At 45.8% G+C, this 19,966-nt stretch overlaps 2 non-coding genes across 2 annotated transcripts; one reads left to right on the top strand and one right to left on the bottom strand.

The window, feature by feature from the left end:
- Positions 1-8,092: 8,092 nt before the first annotated feature.
- trnaw-cca (transfer RNA tryptophan (anticodon CCA)) lies at positions 8,093-8,164 on the top strand. Its single transcript has one exon. It is a non-coding gene; the product is annotated as a tRNA-Trp (tRNA).
- Positions 8,165-16,633: 8,469 nt separating this feature from the next.
- Positions 16,634-16,707, bottom strand: trnan-guu (transfer RNA asparagine (anticodon GUU)). The gene has a single exon. It is a non-coding gene; the product is annotated as a tRNA-Asn (tRNA).
- Between the last annotated feature and the right edge of the window lie 3,259 nt (positions 16,708-19,966).

Raw genomic sequence — 19,966 nt, 5'->3', positions numbered from 1 at the left:
GGATGTAGGTGATGGAGGATGGTACAATTACTGCATTTAAAAGGCATCTGGATGGGTATATGAATAGGAAGGGTTTAGAGCAATAGTGGCCAAGTCCTGGCAAATGGGACGAGATTAGATTAGGATAACTGGTCGGCATGGACGAGTTGGACTAAAGGGTCTGTTTCCATGCTGTACACCTCTACGACTTTACTTCAGGACTTTGAAACTGTTCATGAAAACCACTTCAGTAATCTGCCCAGTTTTAAGACTACAATATACAGGAGCAGAATGAAGCCATTTGGCCCACTGAGTCTGCTCCACCAGTCGATCATGGCCGATATGTTTCTCAAACCCATTCTGTTGCCTTCTCCTCATAACCCTTGATCCCCTTATTTATTAAAGACCTATCTATCCCTGTCTTAAATACCCTCAATGACTTGGCCTCCACAGCGCTTTGCAGCAATGAGTCCACAGATTCACCACCCTCTGGCTGAAGAAATTCGTCCTCCACTCAGTTCTGAAGGGCATTCCTTCACCCTGAGCCTCTCATTCCAGGGAAATGACTCCTGAGATTCGTCTTCTCTGTATCCAGCAAGATTTTATAAATCTCTAAGAAGACCTGAAATGTTAGCTTGCTCTCTCTCTGTGGACGCTGCCTGACCAGCTGTGATCTCCAGCATTTGTCGTTTTCAGGACGGATTCCAGCATCTGTCGCAATGCGCTCCTAAATGTTGGCTACCTCTTCCCAGATCCTTTGAGACTCGACCTTACTCAACAATCCACTGTGCGGTGCAGTCAATAAAGTTCCATATTGCATCTCTTTCAGCACACAGGGGCAGCACGTGGCTCACTGGTTAGCACTGCTGCCTCACAGCACCAGGGATAAGGATTTGACTCCAGCTTCAGGTGACTGTGTCTGTGTGGAGTTTGCACATTGTCCTTCCCCTCCCCCTCCCCCCCCCCCCCCCCCCCCCCCGCCTGGTGGCTGTGTGGGTTTCATCCAGGTGCTCCGGTTTCCTCCCACAGTCCAAATATGTGCAGGTTAGGGTGAATTGGCCATGCTAAATTGCCCCATAGTATTCAGAGATGTGTGGGTTAGGTATATTAGTCGGAGGTAAATGGAGAGTGATAGGAGTAGGGAAATCGGTGTGGGTGGGTTACTCTTCGGAGTGTTGGTATGTACTTGTTGGGCCAAATGGCCTCATTCTGCACTGTAGGGATTCTAAGTGGCAACCCCCAGCTCTTTGCATTTCCCGGAGGGGAAGTGGGGACGGGCTGAAAGTTCAGTGAATGTGAAGCGAAAATTAAACGTAGTGCTTGGCTTGAGCTCAAGCTGAGTGACTTGGTGTCGGGACTGGGAAAGGAAGGTACGGTGTCTGAGTGGTTAGTGCTGCTTCCTCACGGCACCAGGGCCCCAGGTCCAATTCCAGCCTCGGGGCCGTTGTCTGTGTGGATATTGCACATTCTCCAACTGGTGTTTGCAGTGGATTTCTTCCAGTGCACCTGTTTCTTCTCACTATCCAAAGATGTGCAGGTTTGGGTGAATTAACCATGTTAAATTGTCCAGGATGTATAGGTTAGATGCATTAATCAGTTGTAAATGTAGAGCAATCGGAGTAGGGTAATGGTGCTTTCAATTTCATGGAATTACAAAAGAAAAGAATGTTCCGCATAAAGTAGAATTGCTTGTTCTGAATTTCTACCCTGACTGCCAGTGATGGCTTTCATTATCATTTTTTTCCAGTGCATTTGAAGATCTGAAGACTGAAGTTTCAAATTCAATAGTTGAAGGGCTTATGCCCGAAACAGCAATTCTCATGCTCCTTGGATGCTGCCTGACCTGCTGTGTATTTCCAGCACCACACATTTTGACAGACTCTCCAGCGTCTGTAGTCCTCATTTTCACGTCAATGACAGACAATCAATCAATCCATTGGGACTGTAACGATCTTCGAATATGATTCTGTGAGAAGGAGCAAAACTCTTTGCTTTCTGTTTCAGTACGTTTTCAGCATCAGTGAGAGACGCTTCTGTGGCAGCGCATTGAGTATGCAGCCTGTAACAATTATACAGCCTGGAAAGAGCCTGCCCTGTGTGTGGGAAGGTCTTCAGCAGTTCCTCCTCCCGGCTGACACATCAGCGGGTCCACACTGAAGAGAGGCCATTCTCCTGCTCAGTGTGCAGGAAAGGCTTTGCGGTCTCCTCCAACCTCATGGCCCACCAGCTGGTCCACACGGGGGAGAGGCCCTTCAGCTGTCCCGAGTGCGGGAAGGCTTTCAGCAATTCCTCCCACCAGCTGAGGCACGAGCAGGTTCACACCGGGGAGAAGCCATTCTCCTGCCCAGAGAGCGAGAAACGCTTTAACTGCTCCTCCAACCTACTGGCCCACTAGTGGGTCCACACGGAAGTGTAGCCGGTCTGCTGCCCTGAGTGCAGGAAGGGCTTCAGCAATTCCTCAAACTTGCTGACCTACCGGTGGGTCCACACAGGGGAGAGGCCATTCAGCTGCCCTGAGTGCGGCAAGAGGTTCACATTTTCCAGCAACTTGCGAAGACACCAGCGGGGGCACCAGTGCTCCCAACAATCAGATACTGCCAGTGACGCTACTGTGGACGAAACCTTGTGCCCCACTCTGACAATGGGTGCAGTGGGAAAGTTGGTGGGCTTTTAAAAACGTTTTCTGGACTGCACACCGCCTTGCACCCCCAAGTGCAATCCTAAAGTGGTTCGGGGCGACGTGGTGGCTCAGTGGTTAGCACAGCTGCCTCATAGAGCCATGGACCCGGGTTTGATTCTACTGTTTGATTCTCCCGTGTCTGCAAAGATTTGCTCCGGGTGTTCCGGTTTTGCTCCCACAATACAAAGATGCACAAGTTAGGGTGAGTTAGCCTAGCTCAATTGTCCATAGTGTTCAGGGATGTGTAAGTGTGGTGCAGTAGTCAGGGGTAAATGTAGACTCGTCAAGAGTGTGGTGCTGGAAAATCATAGCAGGTCAGGCAGCATCTGAGGCGCAGGAGAATCGATGTTTTGGGCAGAAGTCCTTCATCAGGAATGATGCCTGAAACGTTGATTCTCCTGGTCTTCGGATGCTGCCTGATCTGCTGTGCTTTTCCAGCACCACACACCCGACTCTGAACTCCAGCATCTGCAGTCCTCACTTTCTCCAAGTAAATGTAAAGTAATAGGGTTAAGAGAATGGGTCTGGGTGGGTAACTCTGCGGAGGGTTGGTGTTGCCTTGTTGGGCCAAAGGGCCTGTTTCCAGTGTGTAGAATTTCTGTGATTCCATAAACTTTGCGACACTACTCGGAGTCCGGGACTGCACGTTCCCATTGAAACAATCCGCAGAAAGCTAAGACCACTGGAGCAGACATTAGGTCATTCAGCCCATTGAGTCTGCTCCGCCATTTGTTAGAAACAAAAAAAATTGAGGTTGCTGGAATCCAAAGTCGGCAAGCAGGAGGCTGGGAGAATGCAGCAAGCCAGGTAGCATTAAGAGGTGAAGTTAGCGTTTCGGGTATTAACCCTCCTTCAGGACTGAAGAAGGGTTCTTCCCAAAACATTGACTTCTGTATGAGAAACAATTTACCAGGATGTTGCCGGGGGTTGGAGAGTTTGAGCTGCAGGGAGAGGTTATTTGGCTGGGTGAGAGATTTAAACCGGACGTAAGGGGCAATGTTTTCACGCAGAGGGTAGTGCGTGTATGGAATGAGTTTCCAGAGAAAGTGGAGGCTGGTTCAATTATACCACTTAGAAGGCATCTGGTTTCCAACATGAACAGGAAGGGTTTAGAAAGATAATGGACCAAATACTGACACATGGGACCAAATTAATTGAGGATGTCTTGTCAGCATCGATGAGTTGGACCAAAGGGTCTGTTTCCGTGCAGTATATCTCTATGTCTACCGGTCCTGATGTAAGTTTTAAAATGGAGTCCAAGTAACTTTGAAAATTTCAGTCTTGTTGAACTCACCTCTTGAAAGGTTTCAAATGAATCCCTCCAAGTGATACTGTTTAAAAATGCCGTGTTGGACAAAATATCCCATTACGTTCAACACAAACCCACAGATGAAGACATCAGAAGTCACACAACACCAGCTTACAGACCAACAGGTTTATTTGAAATTACAAGCTTTAGGAGCATTGCTCCTTCTTCAATGCTGCTTCTTCGTCACTTCACTGACAAAGGAGCAGTGCTCCGAAATCTCGTGAGTTCAAATAAACCTGTTGGACTCTAACCTGGTGCCGTGTGACTTCTGCCCTTGTCCAGCCCAATCCAACACCAGCACTTCCACATCAGAGTTGACTATTGAGATCAGATCTTATTCAGTGTGATTAAGTGAGATGCTCATCTGAAAACTCAAAACTGTTGGAGCGACAAAGAGACACGAGTCAGTGCTACAGCATGGAGACAGGCCCATCGGCCCAAACTGGTCCGTGCCGACCAAAATATCCATCAACAGTAACCCCATTTCCTTGCACTTGGCCACTATCCTTCTAAGTCTTTCCTCTCCATGTATTTGACCAAATGTATTTTAAATGTTCTGAATGTACCTTCCTCAACCACTTCCACTGGCAGCTCATTCCATACACAAACCACACTCTGAAAAAATATGTGGGGCAAAAATTTTACAATCTCTCCACTCTCCCCGTACAAATGTGCCCCCACTCACCAGACAAATGTGTCCCCAGTCGTGAAATACCCCCATACTTGGGAAGAGACAACAATCCTTAACCCTATCTACAACCCTCTCGGTTTTATAAACTTCGCCTGTCATCCTCCTCTGCTCCAGGGGGAAAACATCCCAGCCTTAATTCTAATTTGTTAATAATGGCGCAGTGATAATTTCAGCTGTGTGTGTGTCAAGGATCTCTCATTTCTAAGCCAATGCAGTGCCTCTTAAGTTTACCTGACCTTAAAACGAATGGTATCCCATTCATTTAAAATATCTATGGTTTCTGTTCAAAGTCAGTCCTCATTGGAAAATAGCCAATAGTGTCTTCAATCCCATAGGCTGCTTCTGACCAGGTTTGTATGCTCTGTTTTGAGATGTAGGAGTAAAACTTCACAGTAAAAGATTAATGCAGCCTTTATTCATGACTCATTATTAAACACACTTTCTCCATTTACAGCTGTAATTGAGAGGCTCCTCTGAATTAGTCGACCTGTTCGTAACAAGTTGTGAAACGTGAAAGGGTTCTGAAAAAACTTACAAAGATACTGCCAGGGTTGATGGGTTTGAGCTGCTGCAAGAGGCTGAAATAGATTGGTGCTATTTTCCCTGGAGGCTCAGAGGGTGAGGGGTGACCTTACAGACGGTTTTGCGGTAGAAGCGTTTTAGAAAAAAATATCTCAACCCTTTGTTGCCTTTGCCAATATCTGTTGGCCATTAGTGAAGTCCCTGAGCCCAAAGGGATCAGACCCTCTGCCTTTTACAACCCCTGTTGGGGAAAAAATCAAGAACAACATAATCTTCTAAAAGGAGTAACATCATCACAACAGAGAGCACACAAGCTGAAACATTTCTATCAAATGTTCGTACAGCTAGCAGGCCGAGATAATGACTTTTCAATTTAGACAATTAATTTAAATCAGGTCCTTTGGCTCCCAAAATCTATTAAATCTAAACCTGACAACAGAGGACCAATCCTATTGTAAAAACTCAATATAGCATCAAGGGTATAAAAGAAGGGGAGAGCTGGACAGAGCCCCAGTGCTAACTCCCCATTGCTAGAGCGAAGAGTCCTCAGCACTAGAGAGAGAGACATCAGCTCTGACAGTCATCTGTGAATGAGACAGCATCATTTACAAAAAAAAACAGAAGAGCAGGAATTGGAGGAGGCATTCCTGAGAAAAGATTCAATAGAAGGATGCATATAATATTCTGGAAGACATGTAACCTGGCTGCAATCTGAGAGACAAAATTCGATTTCTTGTTGTATTAGTGTGTCTTGTATTTATTGGAACAGCATATGACAAGAATCCTGTTTCATGTTAGAATTGTCAGTAGTTCGAAGGGATTTATTCGGTTTGTTAATAGATTAGTTCAGTTGTTCACCACTCAAGTTGGATACGTAAATTGCTTGTTGTTGATTTTAAAGTGTCAGGGATTTATTTTTGTTTTTAAGACTAGAGAAGATGACACCACTTTTCACACTAATTTTATAGATTATAGGGCAATGCGTTCCTCTTTTGATGCTTCGGTTTGAGATCTCAGAGAGGGAAGGGGATTCAGCATTCGCTGTAACAGTATTGACGTGCCATCCTGCTGAATGCAAAGGAGTCATTATTAATCCGAGCCTCTCGCTCTGGTTGTGGGTGAATCGCCTTAATTTGAATACTGACTCAGAAACTGCACAGACAACCAACTGCTGAAACAATGATTTACACTTTATTGTAGGTAGCAACCAAAATATAAAACTCCTCAAGTAAGCAAGTTCAGCCTCTCTCTCCCCCCGCCCCCACACCCCCTCCATCTTGGCTATCACCCAAGTGATGGCAGAATTTAACATTGTTTCCACCAACAGTGCCCATCTCTGGAACTTTATGGTGGTTTGATGCAGTGTTGTTCTTCCAAGTACTCCTGCTAAATCATTCTGGAGTTGAATTCTGGTGGAGTTCCCTCACTTTCAGATTTGTGGTGTAATGTTTCTTTAGATTCTAACCACCACCTCCCCACACTTCTGGAGACCTCAGGTCTGTAGCTTACCTTCTTATCCTTGAGGGTTTTCCACCTGTTTGAAACAGCCTGTCCTGCAATTAACCCCTTTACGCCAAGGCCTTCCTTATACAGGCAGAATTAATTGTCCTTTTGTCACACAGTTATTAAACACCATTATCTCATCTGTCCAAAGAAACAGCTCATTGTTTTGCCTCCTCCTGCCCAGTGATAATTAATGTATGTTATTTGTGAACTCCCTTGTAGCAGTTTCTCATTGGACCTTTCGTTTCTTGGTCCAGAAGGAGTTATTGCTGACTCATGAAGTTATCAAAGTTCTGGAGTTTACAGGACCACACCACATTCCTCTCTGCCTCCCCCAGGAACAACGATTGCTCCTGAGATACTCGCAGATCCTGACATTCCTTGGTATCCCCAAATACAATCCATATGTCAGGAAATCACTGGTGCTACCCTGACACCAGATAGTCACTGTTGGAGCAGAAGGGTTATGGGGAGAAAATGCTAAATCCGAAGTGCAAAGAGACTTGGGAGTTCAAGTCCAGGATTTTCTCAAAGTAGAGTTGCAGGTTGAGTTGCACTTTCCCCTGCAACTGCCGAATGTGTGACACCAGCCCATTTACCTATTCCCTCCTCACTATCCAAGCGGCCAAACTTACCTTCAAGGTGAAGTGGCACTTTACCTGCACTACCCACAACCCAGTCTACTGCATTTGCTGCTCATAATATGGGCTCATCTACATTGGGGAAAACGAAGCATAAACTGGGTGACTGCTGCACAGAACATCTACGTTCTGCCCGAAAAAAAGACCCTGAGCTTCCAGTTGCCTGCCAATTCCACACCCCATCCTGTTCCCTGGCCAACATCTCTGTCTCAGGTTTGCTGTAGTGTTCCAGCCAAGCTCAGCACCAGCAGAACGAAGAGCACCGAATATTATACTTGGGGACCATACATCCCTCCGGTCCCAATATCGAATTCAATAATTCTAGGGCTGAACTCTATAGTATCCTCGCCCCTTCCACACACACCAAGCCTTGTTATCACATAGTCTGTCATTCGACAATACTTAGCCACGAACAGTCTCCATTAACCCTCCCACGCAGACCGTTATCAACTCCTTTTTCTGTCCAACAGTTCTTCCTTCTCTTTGGTCTCCGTCCTGATCTCCGCCTTCCTACCACAATATCTCCTAAATATAAACTGACATTTTCCCAATCACCATCAGTTCTGTGGAAGGGTCACCGACAACTCCTGTTTTTTTTGTTTCTGATATACAACATCCGCAATTCTGTCAGATTTTTATTGAGAGAGAGTTGAAAATTGTTTCGAGAGACAAAAAGAGAGGGGGGAGAAACAGAACAGACATGGACATAAAATCATTGTAGTGCGATCACTTCCCTTAAGCATGAATAGAAGTCATCAGCTCTCTGTGAGCTTGTGGCGCAACGGTAGCGCGTCTAACTCCAGATCAGAAGGTTGCGTGTTTAAATCACGTCAGGCTCACTACGATCAATGTCTTATATTTCAAATGAAGAAAGGAGTCAGTTCACTCCGTATATCGGTTGTGTCAAATTTTCTTTGCGGAAACTTTCGATCACACGTGAATTTTTGCTGTCAGTTTGATTTGTGAACACTGTGTCAGGGAGGTGGTGTGCCCATTGTTTGGGTAAATGCTCAGCTCCCCACAATGTGAGAAGTAAAACACAGACTGGGGTTCATCACGGGATTTAAACGCACAGCAGCTTCGTTCAGTTGGTGACCATGGGGTGTGAATAACATTGTACCGATATTTTTACAACATAATCTAGAGATTGCCATCCAGGTTTTAGTCACATCAAACTGCCACGCAATGCTGTCATGGCCTCAGTAAACTATAATAACGTGAAGATCGCTGGGATGATTTTCTACATCCGACTGCAATATAAACACAGATCATTGTTTCCAGTTTTGGTGGAACAAAAGACATCGTATTGGTGGATAATTACAGTTAGTGCAAACACAGCTAGCCATCGATAAATATTAATCCTGTCCACTTCAATGGCCAAATTTCAATTCAGAAACCAAGTGCACTCAGCTGCTTGTAACACAGACAACATGACAAAATGGCTCATAGGAGGAGAAATGGGGCATTGAGAAGGAGTGAAATGTTTGCTTTTGGTCACCTCTACAATTGTTAGAAAAACAGGTTGAAAGGATTCTTAAAAGGTGTCTGAAGGAGTGGTGAGGGATAACACTTCAGACAGCGCAAAGAGGAAGACCACTTTCTAGTGGAAGAAAAAGACATTCCTTATTTCTGAAAGAACTGGGAAACAGAAGAGGGAATGAAATCTGACTTGGGAGCTATTTCCTATTTGTTGAGGATGTTGCTTCATCACAGTCTTGGTTTAGAGCAGGAGCCATTCATCAGGAATAAAGGGTGGCTCAAGGGGGCTGAGAGATAAATGGGAAGGAAGTGGGGCTGGAGGGAAGGCAACTGGGAGTGCAATAGGTAGATGGAGGTAGGAATTGATGGTGATAGGTCAGAGCTGATGAAGGAGCAAATAGGTGAGAAGCAAGATGGACAGTTATGACAGGTCAAGAGGTTGGTGTCGAATTGGAAGGTTGGATCTGGGATAAGTTGGGGGAGAGGAAATAAGGAAACTGATGAAATCTGCATTGATACCATGTGGTTGGAGGGTCCTAAAGCAGAAGTTGAGGTGTTTTCCTACAAGTGTCGGGTAGCAAGAATTTGGCAGTGGAGGAGGCCCAGGACTTGCATGTCCTTGGTGGAATGGGAGGGGGAGTTAAAGTGTTCCGCCACAGGGCGGTGTGTCGTTTAGATTTAGAGTCCCAGAGTTGTTCCCTGAAATGTTCCGCTAGTTGGCGTCCAGTTTCCGCAATGTGGACGAGACCATATTGCAAGCAATGGATATAATCTTATAAATAGATTGCATAAATCTTAGCCTGCCAGAGTTATTTTCTTTAATTAAATTAAAGAATTTTTTTATTCAATTGGATGACTGCATGAAACGGTTTGTTGGTCAGATATGAATCATCACACCCAAATGAGACGATGCCATGAATATCAGTCAACTGCTCTTTTTGTTAAAAAACACAAGTTCTTGATTTATTTTCACAACTTACTGGTATTCACACCTGCATATTCAATGTCAAACTCTGACATCAGAAATTAAATTACAGCATTAATTTTGACTTACAATATTCGAACAAACAAATTAATAGAACACAGTGAATAAATACCAAGTCTGATTAATATGAAATTAAATTTGACCAAAAAATATAAAATCAAGATGGGAGATCAGAAATGGGGGAAGGGCATAGGGCAAGAAATGCAGCATCATAGAAAGTGCTCCTCCAGAGAGTGCATTTTACCAACCACCACTGCTAAATATAAACACTCTGATATGATCCTCCGGTTTTAATGTAAACCATAGCCCCATACTGTAGGTACCATTTAAATGAGTCAAAAATACAAGCCTTGAGCAAATCCAGCTTCCAAACTTACCACCCGCATCTTGGAGCTTGGACCTTCCTCCAGCTCCGGGGGGTTGTTGAACTCCTGGGCTCCAGCGGCCACGCCTCCACTGAAGAAGCTTTGGGAAGCAGATGCAAAGGCAAGATACAGAACAAAGAACCTTTGTATATGAAAGTAGCTTACAGAGACATTGAGCAATAGCATGACATGGTATGTACCCATCGACCTCTGGGTTATCTACCCAGCACACTCACGCAGCACGACTCTACTTCTGTGCTCCCTGATCGTGGATCAGTTTAAAGTAGGTCCTATATCTCTGATTACATCGGTACACAAGGCAGTGAAGAAAGGTTTTAGCACACTGCCCTTCATCAATTAGGGAATTGAGTATAGATGTTGGCAAGTTCTGTTGTAGTTATACAAGACGTTGATGAGGCTGCACCTGGAATATTGTGATCAGTTTTGGTCCCCTTGGTGTTCTGACTTCTGACTTCTTCAACTCTGGGTTTGTGTTGAACTTGATGGGATACTTTGTCCAACTCAGCATGTTTAAACAGTATCTCTCAGAGGGATTCATCTGAAACTTTTCAGGAGGTGAGCTCAACAAGATTGAACTATTCAAAGTTACTTGGACTCTATTTTAAACTTACATCAGGACCAGTAGTCAGAGACACGTACAGCATGGAAACAGACCCTTCGGTCCAACTTGTCCATGCTGATCTGATATCCTATATTAATCTACTCCCATTTGACAGATTAATCTACTCCCATTTGACAGCACCTAACCGATATACTCTGGCAGCTCATTTCATATATGTACCACACTCTGATTGAAGAAGTTGTCCCTTTAATATATTTCACCTCTTACCCTAAACTTATGCCCTCTAGTTCTGGACTCCCCCACATCAAGGAAAGGACATTGTCTATTACACTGTCCATGCCCCTCATGATTTTATAACCGCTATTAGGTCCCTTCTCTGCCTCCGATGCTCCAGTGAAAACAGCCCCACGCCATTCAGCCTCTCCCTGTAGCTCAAACCCTCCAACGCCAGCAACATTCCTGTAAATCGTTTCTCATGGAGAAGTCAACGTTTCAGTCATGAAGAAGGGTTAATACCCAAACGCTGACTACTCCACATCCTGGTGTTGCCTGGCTTGCTGTATTCTCCCAACCTCCTGCTTGCCAACTTCAGGTTGCAATATGTAGTGGCTCAGTGATTACCACTGCAGCCTCACAGCGCCGGGGACCCAGGTTTGATTCCAGCCTTGGGTGGCTGTCTGTGAGGAATTTGCACTTTCTCCCAATGTCTGAGTGAGTTTTCTCTGGGTGGTCCTGTTTTCTTACGTAAACCAAAGATGTGCAGGTCATGTGGATGGGCCATGCTTAATTGCCCATAGAGTTAGGTATATTAGTCAGAGGGAAATGGGTCTGGATGGGTTACTCTCCGGGGGGTTGGTGTGGACTTGTTGGGACGAATGGCCTGTTTCCGCACTGTAGCTAATCTCATCCAATACTTTTGTTCCTAACGAATGGCAGATTAGGCCAAATGGACTAACTTCTGCTCCGATGGTCTTGCGGTCTTTGGTTTCTCTGGATCATTTCATTGGCAATGTGCAGTCCCGGGCTCAATGAGCAGCAGTGTCTACTGAAGGCAAAGCTCATAGAATCATAGAACTCCCACAATGTGGAAACAGGTCCTTCAGCCGAACACATCTGCACTGATCTTCCGAAGACTAACCCACTCAGATGCATTTTCCTACCCTCCATAAATTGCACACAGAGTCCCAAGGGTGGAATTATTCCTGGGTTCCTGGTGCCATGAGGCAGCAGTGCTCACCCTGAGCCACCATGGAGTTGTGGTTGTGGGGTGTAAGCGAGGCAATTGCAGTCCAGCAGAAAGCAAAAACAGCCCACCTACTCTCCCACTGCACCCACTGTCAGAACTGGCAGGAGGTTCAGTCCTGGGAGGTGACTGAAGGTATCATCACTGGTAGGATCTGATTGCTGGGAGCACTGGTGCCCACGCTGGTGCTTCCGCAAGTTGTAGGAAAACATGAACCTCTTCCCACACTCGGGCCAGCTGGAGGGCATCTCCCTGGTATGGGCACACTGGTGTTTCAGTCGGGCGGAGGAATTGCTGAAGGCATTCCCACAATTAGGGCAGCAGAATGGCCTCCCCCCCTCCACCACTGAACCCCCCCAACCCCCCCCCACTGTGGTCCAGCTGGTGATTCAGCAGTGTGGAGGAGCGGGTAAATACCTTCCCACATTCAGGGCAGGAGAACGGCTTCTCCCCGGTGTGGATGAACTGGTGCCTCAGCAGGGCAGAGGAATTGCTGAAGGCCTTCCTGCACATAGGGCAACTGAACGACCTCTCCCCCATGCGGACACACCAATGGGCCAGTACGTCAGAGGAAAGAGCAATGCTCCTCCTGCAGTTGGGGCAGAAGAACGGCCTCTCAGTGTGGACCCACTGGTGTCTCAACAGATGGGAAGAACTGCTGAAGGCCATCTCGCACTTGGGGCCGGGGAACAGCCTTCCCCGGTGTGGACCAACTGGTGCGTCAGCAGGGCAGGGGAATCACTGAAGGCCGTCCCACACTCAGGGGAGCAGAAGAGCCTCTTCCCCTCTTTGGGCCCATTGGTGCTTCAGAACCCTTTCAACTTTCACAACATCGTTCTGATAGGAGGGAGACCTGAATTGCACACAATATTCCAAAAGTGGTCTAAAGAATGTCCTGTATAGTCCCAACATAACTTCCCAACTTCAATACTCAGTCAGAGGATTGGGAAAGTTTTCAAAACCCACAAAAAACAAACAGGAAAGAATGGAGGGAAAAACCAAATTTTTGAGAGTGAGCTTGGAAGCATCACTGAGAAATCGGCGGAATGGGCTTATTGGGGACGCGTTCTCCTTAAATACACTATATACGTATTGCTCTTGTGATCTTCGTATGTTACTCTGTGCTGCAGTGTGTAGTGGCTCGTTGAAATAATGTCCTGATGCAGCTTCGTTTGTGGGTGTTGGGATGATTGCTTCTGTGGTTAAGTATTTGGTTTGTGTGTGTTGTTTTTCTGTAGATGCTAGTTTGAAGTTCCCCATTGACTGTTCGCTCTACTGTGACATCTAAGAATGGCAGTTTATTGTTGTTCTCCTCCTTTTCAAACGAGGAGCCCCCCCTCAGGCCATAGTCTCACCAATTGGAACACCAATATACAGACTAGTCAAAGGCCTCCACTGAGGACTAAAACACCAAGTCGAAGATTCATGCCACTCCATTTACTCCATCTAAGAATTCCTGAACACCAAAGACACTAAGATAGAAGAGGTTGGAATAATGTTGTCCTTTGACGTAACAGCCCTGTTCACATCCATTAACATCAACATGGCCAAAGAAAACAGAAGACACTCCTCGAAGAACCAAAGACACAAACACAGCACCAACTTCATCAGCAAAGATAACACTGTCAACCTCGTGGTTACCATCCACTTCATATTCAGTAACAAGCCCTACAAACAAATCAACGAAATACCCATGAAACACTTCTGTCATCAAAAAATGAAACAAATTAGAGGAAACCTACAACACCATCAACAATCTCCTTACTGGCATAAAATTCACAAAAGAGGAGAACAACAACAAAGTGCCATTTCTGGATGTCACAGTGGAGCAAACAGTCAATGGGAAATTCAAAACAACCTCAGCAGGAAAGCAACACACGCGAACCAAGTACTTAGCTACAGAAGTAATCATCCTTACACATACAAACAAATCTGAACGCGGAGACTATTTCAACGAGCCACTACACATTGCAGCTGCCAGTAACGACGAAGACCAATAAGTAACTGTACAGCGCATTTAAGGAGAATGGGTAGCCAAAAAGCACACTAAAAAGTTGCTCTCCCGACCGGGAATTGAACCCGGCCCACAGCGATGAAAACGCTGAAACTGAACCACTAGACCACCAGGGCGATACGGCGGGAGGGTGACAGCTCTAGTGAAAATTGCTTTCCTGCCCGTAAATCGAACCCTGGTCATGGAAGTTAGAAGGCTAACATAAATGTCATTCCTTGTATCCATTGCTCCCGATGCGGTCTCCTCTACATTGGGGAGACTGGAGCCTCCTCGCAGAGTCAAGTCACAGCGCTTGACGGAACATCTCCAGGACACCCGCAACAATCAACCCCATTGCCCTGTGGCCCAACATTTCAACCTCCCCTCCCACTCTGCCAGGGACATGCAGGACCTGGGCATCCTCCATCGCCGCTCCCTCTCCACCCGATGCCTGGAGGAAGAATGCCCCAACTTCTGCCTCGGATACATTCAACCCCAGGACATCAATGTGGACTGCACCAATTTCCTCATTTCCCCTCCCCCACCTTACCTCAGTTCCAAACCTCCAGCTGAGCGCTGTCCTCAGGACCAGTCCGACATGCCAATCTCCCTTCCCACCTATCCGCTCCACCCTCCTCTCTGACCTGTTACCTTCCCACCTATCCGCTCCATCCCCACCCCCATTCACCTGATGTACTCTTTGCTACCTTCGGCCCAGCACACACCAATTTATCTCGCCACACCTGGAAGCATGCTGCCTCTATTCCTGATAAGGGCTTTTGCCCGAAACGTCGATTTTCCTGCTCCTCGGAAGCTGTCTGACCTGCTGTGCTTTTCCCTCACCACTCTGATCTAAACTCTGGTTTCCTGCCTCTGCAGTCCTCACTTTTGCCTACCCAATAAACCCAGTGTGCCGATTTCACATCAACAAACTGACACAAATAGACTCAACATCTACAGAAACCCTAGCCACATTACTTTACATTAAAGACATCTGGGAAATGATGTCCGGACAACTCAACCCTCTCAGCATCATGGTAGCTCACAAACCGACCAATACACTTAAACAGTGGCTAATGAACCTGAAATATCCTATACAAACAACCAGCAAACGAATGTTATTTACAAAATACCATACAAGGAAATATATACATGAACTGTGCCTCACAGTTTTCTGTGGCAAGAAATGCTGGGATGAGATAAGTAAGATTTTTTTTAGCCAAAACGAATCGGCACTGACTGGACAGCCATTTAAAATCAACGCTGTCAGCCCAGGATGGAAGACCCGAAGGGATGAACAGTTTTCTTATTTCCTGAAGATTTACAAAGCTGAGACTGGGTTTTGGTGTTTGTTCCCTTTCCACTCCCAAGAGCCGCAGTGGTTGGGGCGGTGAGTTGGGGAAAGTGAAATGTGCCCGTGAGCAACGTGCAGGGCTATTTCAGCTTCCCCTCCTCCGACAGCGCTGTGACTTGACTCTGATGTTCTCAGGGACATTTACTGACGCGAGACAGTGAAAAGAGTCTCGTTCCTGCAGACCAGTAATTCAAACCGTATGCCGGCTTCAGGACAATGAGAAAGATCATTTGGGGTGTGTGAAGAAGCTGTGAGCTGCATTTCAAATAGGCAGGTGGAGTCAGATGCATCATCCATTGCGCCCCAGGCCTGTGCGTATCTGACGCCGCCATGCTGCAGAGTTCTCACGTTATCACGAACATGCGCAGCAATGGGAACATTCACAAGAAGAACAGCCAAAGATAATCACCGTCACTGCTTCCCTTCCATAGTCCCAACTTTGTGAAGCAGTATCTTTCACTGGCAAATAAAACACCTTTGTCCTCAGGTGCCTGCATAACTTCGATCATGACTTCACGCCCCTCACTGTTCCAGTCTCATTTCCAAACTCTTGGCTCATCGCCTCAAAAGCAGCTCTGTGGTTATCTGCTTGTTCCACCCTGACAGGCAGTGGGCTACAGATTCCCGACCAGTCCCAATGTGATTGAAATATTTCAACCCCTCACTGATTTGCATTTTTAAAAAACCGTGGAGCAATCTCCCTTTTCTTTTGACGTCGTTTCTCAACTGTAGTCGGCAGGGTTCACACCTGCGTGGGGAAACCGAAATGGATTTCATGTCCATCGCATTCACCACTCGGCCCATCAATACAGAATCACACTGACAGCTTCATTTCCCAGGTCTGTCTGCCTGTGGAGCTGCGAAAGAGTAAATCATTGCTGAGATTGTTTGAATCCAATCACTTCACAGTGATTCGAAAGGGTTAAATATCTGCAAATGGCGAGTCTGTGTGTTTCATCCCGAAAGATGAAATGGACGTTTAGTATAAAACAAAAACAGAAATTGCAGGAGCAACTCAGCAGGTCAGGCAGCATCTTTGGAAAGAGAATCAGAGACACCAATTCAGAACTCGTTTTTTTCCTCATGCAGGTACAGCCAAACCTGCTGAGTTTTTCCAGCATTTTAGCTTTCTGTCTCGGATTCTCAGCATCCGCAGTCCTTTACGTTAGAAATTCAATCAATTCAGGATCCCCTTTGTACTGCCTCAGTGGAAAAGATTTCCGTTTGGGAAACATTTTCCTGAAACCATTAAAAACGTGCACATTCGCAGCCAAGAAAGCGGTAGGAGCGAGAACAAGAAACACTCCGCCCCTGGGTGGTCTCGAACCACCAACCTTTCGGTTAACAGCCGAACGCGCTGACCAATTGCGCCACAGAGACACTCCCACCCCCCCTTCCACAGTGTCTTTGAGGAACCTACTATTCAATTCATTATTCAACCCGCCCGCCCAAAATTGCCAATGTCTTCTATCAGTTTTACTTTTCCATAATAAAGCCTTGGACATTCATTATGGAGACATGGGGACAGCCTGATCCCACCATCTGCAGGCATATCCATGTCACGAGGAACGAGCTCTCCTACACCGGGACCATCGCCCTCCGAGCCTTTCAGTGTTTTGCCTCTTCCCGAATTTTCTCATTGGTCCCGAGGCGAGAATGGGTTTGAATTCCCGATGTGCAGAGAATTCTTTCAATGTCTCAGGTCAGTTAATGTCCCGAGAATATCAGAGTCAATCAGCCTCTTAAACAAGGGAACGGTGTCTGGACTGTCGCTGCTCAGTCGGACAGTTCATCCTTCATTCTCCTCTAATTCCACTTCCCAAAGAGTTTCTAAAGATTCACAAAGCTGGAGACTGGGATTTGTGTTTTACGTCCTGAACATTTTTCCACCTGCTAACTGACAATATTTTGCCAAAACTTCTTCCCCATTGTAACATTTGCATCATGTTCAGGGATGAGCAATTTCCATTTTGTGGAGACATTCCCAAGTTTGGGAATGTTCTCTTTGGAGCAAAGAAGGTCAACTGGAGATTTCCAGGAGCTGTTGGCAATGATGGGAGAAGACGTGGTGGGAATCGGCAGGTTAATGATCAGAAGAACCTATTGCCACTGACTCGGGTCAGTTACCAGAGGACAGGGATTGAAGTTCTTTAATGGAAAGCAGCATTTGTGTAGAACAAAAATAGAGAATACTGCAGAAAGCCAACGGGTCGAGCAGCATCTGTGGAAAGGGAAACAGAAACGACGTTTTGAGTGTGCTACGGTTTTTGTTCAGAACTCAGTCTTTTGCCTGTTCCCGAAGTTGGTCCAGGTCTGTGTCTCAATTGACAAACACATGGCAAGTGCAGTGCCGCAATGTGAAATTATAGCCTTTGCTGTTTAAAAAAAAAGCAGTGCATTGTTTAAATGGTCATATATTGGAATGTGAAGATAGTGAGGACTAGAGGTGAAAGTCGAAAAATGCGGCACTGGAAAAGCACAACAGGTCAGGCAGCATCTGAGGAGCAGGAGAGTGAACGTTTCAGGCACAAGCCCTTCATCAGGAATGATGTATGGATGTACTAAGGGGTCTCAGAGTCCCTCCACACCAGTCAATGCCAGCTGTCGGGCAGATGCAGCAGGCAATCAGCAAGGCATGTGATGTATTACGAAGAGGAATTGAGTTCAGAAGTGGGGTCATTGAACATATTCAAGGCTAAGTTCATCTGAGTTTTGAACAACAAAGAAGTGGATGCTTATGGGGGGAGGTAAGAAAATGGTTTTAAGACCAGGACAGGTCAGTCACAGAGTCAGACAGCACTCAAAAGACCCTTCATCCAACAAGTCCATGCTGAGTATGTTCTCAAACTAAACTCGTCGCACCTAACAGAGTTTGGCCCATAAACCTTCGAACCTTTCGTATTCATGTACTTATCTAAATGTCTTTTAAACGTCGTAACTGTACGTGTATAAAATCATGAGGGGCATGAATAGGATAAATAGACAAAGTCTTTTCCCTGGGTTGGAGGAGTCCAGAACGAGAGGGCATGGGTTTCGCATTAGAGGGGAAAGATACAAAATAGATCTAAGGGGCAACTTTTTCACGCAGAGGATGGTACGTTTATTGAATGATCTGCCAGAGGAAGTGGTGAAGGCGAGTCCGATTGCAACATTTAAAAGGCATTTGGGTAGGTGAATGAATAGGAAGGGTTTGGAGGGATATGGGGCCGTGTGCTGTCAGGTGGGACAAGATTGGGTTGGGATAGTTGGTCGGTTTGGACAAGTTGGACCAAATAGTCTGCTTCTGTGCTGTACATCTCTATCTCAATGTTAAACATACTCAGTGACCTGGCCTCCACAGTTTTCTGTGACAATGAATTCCATAGATTCACCACTCTCTGGCTAAAGAGATTTCTCCTAATCTCCATTCTCCCTTTATGCTGAGGCTATACCCATGGGTATTAGTCTCTCCTCCCAATGGAAACATCTTCCCAATGTCCACTCTGTCCAGGGCGTTCAATGTTCTGTACGTTTCAGTTAGATCTCTCTTGAATGTGGGCCTGTTAATCAGCATGAACCAAACCCTTCAGGATGAAGACATCCGTTATTAGATTCAACAAAGTGAGAATGGAGGGTGAGAGTGTGGGATGGAGATTTTCAGCTTTTAGGGAATAAGGTAGGAAAGAAAGTTTAATATAAATTATAATTGATCAGATGAGCCGATGGGCCAAGGAGTAGTGGATGGAGTTTAATTTAGACAAATATGAGCTGTTGCATTTTGATGAGGCAACTCAGGGCAGGACCTATGTGGTTAATGGTCAATTAATGGAATTTTGTGCTCAAGGAGGCAGCAGAGGCACCTTCATTAAGACACTGTTGGATGGGTTTTCTGCGTGGTAAGGGAATTAAGGGTAGTTGGGATAATGCAATTGGGAGGAGCTGAGACGATTGATCGATCCGCCATGATTTTAATGAATGGTGGAGCAGGGTCGATGGTCCAAATGGCCTACTCCGTCTATTACTTTGAAACGATAACCCTGCGTTTCCCATGGCCAACCCACCTAACCTGCACATCCCTGGACACTGGGCAATTTAGCACAGCCAATCCAAATCAAGGCCAGTGAGCAATGTAGTGATTTGGAAACCAAATACCAGAGAATGATAGAAAGGGACAAGGAGAATAAATGTACTAGCAATCAAAACTGGATTCTCACCATCACAAAAAATAAAACTAAAAGCTCAGTATGTGAATGTGTGCTGCATTGTAACAAAAGCGAATTAATTGACAGCACACATTGAAGAGAATAATTGTGATCTGAGACTCCTTACAAAGATGTGGCTTCAGAATGACAAGGATTGGATCCGGAATATCGAAGGGATACGTGGCATTCAAGTCGAGTGAGAAGCTCAGAACCGGTAGAGGGTGGGCACTGCTAATCAAAGCACTGATAACATGGTAGTCTGGTGTCAGTTCGGATTTCAGGTCCTGATTTCTCTGTCCTCTGATCTCCCTGTTCCCACAGAGTTAAATGTTGTCTGTTCTCAGCTCTGCTCGATTTCTGCTGAAGCTTTGACCCCCTTTTACACCTTCTGGAGCAATAGAATATTCTGAGCCTCCTGGAAATGACACATAATCTATACCCCTCCTGATTTTAAACAT

The sequence above is a fragment of the Chiloscyllium punctatum genome, chromosome 36 (genome assembly GCF_047496795.1).
Source record: "Chiloscyllium punctatum isolate Juve2018m chromosome 36, sChiPun1.3, whole genome shotgun sequence".
NCBI lineage: Eukaryota > Metazoa > Chordata > Chondrichthyes > Orectolobiformes > Hemiscylliidae > Chiloscyllium > Chiloscyllium punctatum.
Note: the sequence above shows the minus strand (reverse complement) of the source record. Positions and strands in the feature narration are given on the sequence as shown.